Raw genomic sequence first — 6258 nt, forward strand, 5'->3', positions numbered from 1 at the left:
GGAGAAAGGGGATCCCTCCTACATTGTTGGTGGGAATGCAAGTTGGTACAGCCACTCTGGAAAACAGCGTGCAGGTCCCTTAAAAAGTTGAAAATTGAGCCACCCTATGATCCAGCCATTGCACTACTGGGTACTTACCCCAAAGATACAGACGTAGTAAAGAGAAGGGCCATATGCACCCCAATGTTCCTAGCAGCATTGTCCACAATAGCTAAATCGTGGAAGGAGCCAAGATGCCCTTCAACAGATGACTGGATTAAGAAGATGTGGTCCATATATACAATGTAATTTTACTCAGCTATCAAAAAGAACGATTTCTCAACATTTGCTGCAACATGGATGGCACTGGAGGAGATAATGCTAAGTGAAATAAGTCAAGCAGAGAAAGACAATTATTATATGGTTTCTCTCATCTATGGAACATAAGAACTAGGAAGATCAGTAGGAGAAGAAAGGGATAAAGAAAGGGGGGATAATCAGTAGGGGGAATGAAGCATGAGAGACTATGGACTCTGGGAAACAAACTGAGGGCTTCAGAGGGGAGGGGGGTGGGGGAATGGGATAGGTTGGTGATAGGTAGTAAGGAGGGCATGTATTGCATGGTGCACTGGGTGTTATACACAACTAATGAATCATCGAACTTTACATAAAACAGGGATGTACTGTATGGTGACTAACATAATATAATAAAAAAACATTAAAAAAAAGAAAAGAAAAGAAAAAAAAGAACCTTGAATCTTAAATGGTATATCCTTTAATTTATGTAGGTTTTCTTTATTTTTTCTAAATGCTTTCTAATTTTCAGTGTTGGGGTCTTACAAACATTTGTAGAATTTATTTATAGGTTTTCTACTTTTATAGGTTTCTATTTATAGGTTTATAGGTTTATTTATAGGTTTTCTACTTTTGCCTAGAATGTAGAAAACTGGAAAGGGGGGTGTTTGTAGGCTATGAATAGGAAAAATCTAGATAAATCACAAATTCGTAACTTTTTGGGAGCATATGAGAAAGTTGAGGTTTTGGAGCAACCAAATATCCTGAAATATAGACCCCTCCAAGGAGAGATGAAACAGCACTGTTTCACTGGGGAGCATTAAAGGAAGAAATGCCAAGAGCCATATGAGTGGGTAAGAAAAATACAGCTAAATTAAAAAAAAGTGTGAATTGCTTAAAAGCCAAATGTGGGCTAGCATGAGAGTATAGAATGCCTGAGAGCCACAGACACAAGGGGAATTCATGCTCACTTGTAAGATATTCTCTATAGGGGCCTTCACTGAATGCTCATGAGACACACTGAGGACAGGGCAGTAGACTGAGAAACAAGCTTGTATGAGGATAGAAGCTGCCACTGTGGGGAAAAGCACAAAGCCTCTCTCAGACCCTTCTCTCTTATAGAACAGTCTTAGGCCTGGGGGGCGTGAGGAAGAAGCTTCTTGCCCCCAGGGTTCATGTGAAGATCCTCTAGGGCAGGGTGAAATATAAACGAAAAGAACATTCCGTCTTTGAGGAGGAGCAGGAGAGAAGACCGGACTCAGAACCCTATGCTATTATGATTTGAGGTCTATTCTGCTTGGGCGAGGGTCAGTAAAATCTGTCAAACTTGACCCACCAAATTTGAAATTCTGCTGCCATAACAAACATGGTAACAAATGATGAATGCTTTAGGTGGGCTTACCAGTAGACTTGACACAGCAAAGGAAAGAATAGTGATCTTAAAAATATGTTACTATAAATTACCAAACTGAAACATAAACAGAAAAAAAAAAAGCAGGAAAAAAACCCCAGTATGGAGTATGCAGGATCTCTAGGACAATATAAAGCATTTAAAACTGGTATAATTGGAATCCTGAAGAGAGAATGTGGCAAAAGAAATATTTGAAGAAATAATGATCAAGAATTTCCAAAAATCTTGAAATATATCAAACTATAGATCCAAGATTCTTGGAAAACTTGAGCAGGAAAAACAACAACAAAAAAGAAAAGAATATGATATGATATGACACATCATATTCCACCTGCTGAAAAAAAAGACAATGAGAAATCTTGAAGGCATACAATGGAAAAAAGATTATATAAAAAAGACATGAGTTATAGTAGACTTCTCATCGGGAACTATACATGATAGAAGACAATAGAGTGATGTCTTTACTAAAGTGATGGGTTTTTAAAGTATCTGGAAAAAAACCCTGTCAACTCATTATTTTATACTATATATTTTCCAAATTGGAAGTAAAAGGTTTTTGTTGACAATCAAAAACTGAATTAATATCAGCAGACCTGCACTACCAGATTATTAGTTTTTCAGGCAGAAAATAATATATTTGATTGAAAGTTGAATATATACAAAGAAGTGAGGAGCTTCAGAATGGTTTGAAAATGGGTAAATATAAAGGATTATGTTTTTCTTATTTTAGTTGCTCTTAAGCAATTTTTAAAGCAAACGTAGTAGCAATACATTATGGATTTGTATTGTATGTAAAAGTAAATCATATGAAAACATCACAAGAAATGGGAGGCAGGAATTGGAAGTAGAGTGTTGTATGGTTCGTAGACTATATGAAGTTGCATAAAAGTATTTAAAGGTAGACATTGATGAATGAAAGCTATGTTATATAAATATAGTCTCTATATTATTGTATGTGCATATATATATTATATGTTAGCAGTCATTAAAATATTTTAAAAAGAAGCTCAAATAATATATAGTAAGGTAAAATGGAATCATAAAAAATAAACAAATTCAAAATTTGGCAGAGAATGAGGAAAAAGGTAACAAAAAACAATGGAACATACAGAAAACAATTATATTTAATATATAATATATATCATATTATAGATGTTTGAATTAAACCAATCAATAATTACACTAAATGTAGTGATCTAAACTCTAATTAAAAAATACTAAAATTGTATGAAATACCAAGCCCAAATTATCTTGCTTGTAAGGCATTTTTTCCAAGTATGAAGACATACATATATTAGGAGTAAAATTATGGAAAAAGATATATAGTAAATGCACTAATCAATGAAAGCTAGAGCAAATATATTGATATCAGACAAAACAGACTTTAGTACAAAGAATATTACTGGCAATAAAGAGGGATATTACATAGATGATAGATGGATCAGTTCACCAAAAAGATATAATAATCCTAGTAGTATTTGCACCTAACAACAAAGTCTTGGAAACACAAGGGAAAGAAAGACCTGATAGAACTGACTGTCCTTTTATTGAAGCTTCCCCAGTCATCTTTTTTTTTGGCTGAAACTCATTTTATAGTAGATTTTTCAGAAAGGGTGCTTATGTACAGTATTGACTGGGTTATTACCTGATCAAAACTTTATTTATTGAAGGACAGCTTGGCTGGATAGAATATTCTGGTTTATACTATCTTAATATTTTTGAAAATGCTGCTACACAGTTGCCTTGCTTTTTATTATTTTTGGGAAGATGAATGCCACTAGAATTCTTTTGTTTTTGTAAGTTATGTCATATTTTTGCCTAGAGTTCTTGAGGATTTCTTTCTTTATCTTTAATGTCTGATAGACTACGTCTTGGGTTGATTGTTCTGTTAATTTTTCCTAGTACCCAGTGGATCCTTGCAATGCGTAGATTCAGGTGTTTCTAAATTTATGAAATATTTTTTGGATTGTAGTTTTAAATATTGGTTCTATTCTATTGTTTTGATTTTTTTTAGGACATCAGTTATATGTGTGTTAGGGCTCCTTGGTCTAACTTCCATTTCCACCTCTCTCTTTTGGCCCTTTTAACTTTTTGTTTTTAAAGATTTTATTTATTTATTTATTTATTTATTTATTTATTTATTGAGCATGAGTGGAGGGGGAAGGGCAGAGGGAGGGGGGAAGGGAGAGAGAGAATCTCAAGACGACTCTGTGCTGAGCGAGGAGTCTGATGCGGGGCTTGATCTCATGACCCTGAGATCATGACCTGAGCAGAAATCAAGACTTGTGTGCTTAACTGACTGGCCACCCAGGTGCCCCTAACTTCTTTTAAATGTCATTTTATTTCCTTGGATTATCTGATTTGCTTTCATGCTCTTTATTAATTTGACTCTTCTCCTTTTGGTACTTTAATTTTCATTTCTGATATGATTTTTGATCTTTTTATTTTATTCTTTCTTGAGTTTAATCAACTCTCTTTTCTGATTTTAAAAATCTTTTTTTGTTCTTACATTTTGTATTTCTAATGCAATATTTTATTTTCATATCCATGAATATTTGTCATGTCTTTAGCTTTCCTCTTTCAGAGCATAATAACTAGGTGTTTGTAACTTCTCAAAGTTCTCCAGCTGAATTAATTGAAAAACAACTTGAAGCTTTGCCTAACTCACAATTTTTTGGTAGAGTTTTACACTAGAGACAACAAATTCTATGGGGAATGTGGCTCTTCATCACACTGTGAGGCTCAATTTATTTTAAATACTTTAAGCATCTCAAAATTGAAAAACAATCCTTGGTCTTCTAGCGAATGAGTGGGTTTTCTAAACTAAAAAAACAGGACCTTAAATGCACTGGCTAGCTGTTCTCTGTACCTATTTTTTTTTTAAAGATTTTATTTATTTATTTGACAGAGATAGAGACAGCCAGCGAGAGAGGGAACACAAGCAGGGGGAGTGGGAGAGGAAGAAGCAGGCTCTCAGCAGAGGAGCCTGATGTGGGGCTCGATCCCATAATGCTGGGATCACGCCCTGAGCCGAAGGCAGACGCTTAACCGTTGTGCCACCCAGGCGCCCCTATTTTTCTGTTTTTAAATAGATGATCTAAAGACTGGCCACAGGGATGATTTCCTGAATCCTTCTCTTTGTGATTTTTCTGCATCCCCATAGGCTGTTCATTTTCTAAAGTATCAAAGAACTGGAATTTTATTGTATGGAAGCAAGATTGGCACTGCTGAGTGGCAATAACAATCACAAAATCAAAGTCACTAGAAAGGAATTCCAGTGTCATGGAAACAGTGGCTCAGCAACCCGACCAGTAACTAACTGTGTGACTCAGAAGTCAGCTAAACTCTCTCTCAGCTGCTTCATCTGTACACTAAGAAGATTGTACTATAGTCTTCAAATTGCCTTTCAGCTCTAAAGTTTCTTCTGTTTCACCTGGTGCCTTAGCAGAGATGAAGTGGCTTAACCCACTGGGGGCCTTTCATGCAGAGGAAGAAACCCGGTGGAAGAGTTTTGTTGTGAAGAGAGCCTCCTGTGTTCCAGGGCACACTCCTTCAGTCTCTTCAGCCCAGGACATCCCTGTGAGTGATGAGCTCTTGCAACGGAGGGAGAAATTGTTCCTAATTTTAAGGAGAAGAACATTTATGTTTAAATCTTTGCTGTAAAACTGAACATTACTCAAACAAGGTAGGTAATGCCATACCCAGAAGGATGTCTCAGGTTGACTGAATGTGGGTAAGAGGCTCCAAATCATTGTGTGATCCAGAGTGAATCACTTTTCCTCCCTGAGCCTCAGTTTCTGCCTCTGTAAAAAGGAGGGGGTTGGACAGAATGTGCCCTAAAGTTCTCCTTGGTGTTCACATTCTGGGTTTCTATAAAGTACCACTTGGGGTCCAGAGTGAGTTGTGGGAAGGAGGCCCTTGTGATGTGACTTTAAGTTCATTGCAGTAGGTCTTCCAGACTCTCCATCACATATTATTTTGTCCTTGTCAGATTTCTATCATTGTGGCTTTATTTTAGAGGATAAAATTCTAGCTGGTTAGAGTCTAGAACATCATTTACCTACCTAGGCTTACATGTAATCCATAAATGATTACCTTGTAATCTGTGATCCTAGGGTGAGGGCTTTATTTGGGCAAGTGCTGGGGGGAAGAGGAGGTAATTTGTTACTAACTAACTGTCTTTCTCTTGGGCAACGGAGGATGAGAAAGCAGAGAAAAATTTAATAAACACCAGGAAGTGTGAACTAATAATAGCTACTACTTATTGAGAGCTTCCTATTTGCCAGGCAACCCTCTTGAGTGCTTTATATATTTTATCTCAGGTCTATTTCTTGCAACAACCATGTCAAATATGAATTGTTACCCTATTCTTATAAATTAAAAAAAAAACCAACCTATTAACAGGGACACGTGACATGTGGGTGATAAGCTAAGAATGGGCTGCCAAATGCAGTGCTTGTCCCATAACCCCTATTGTAGACCAGTCCCTGAGGAGAGAGCAAGGCAGCTCAGTAGGTGTTCTTGTTTTGTTTTCTCCAGTCCTTTAGCAGTCCATGAACCTGGAACTGTTCCCT

This window comes from Ailuropoda melanoleuca, chromosome 16 (assembly GCF_002007445.2).
Source record: "Ailuropoda melanoleuca isolate Jingjing chromosome 16, ASM200744v2, whole genome shotgun sequence".
NCBI lineage: Eukaryota > Metazoa > Chordata > Mammalia > Carnivora > Ursidae > Ailuropoda > Ailuropoda melanoleuca.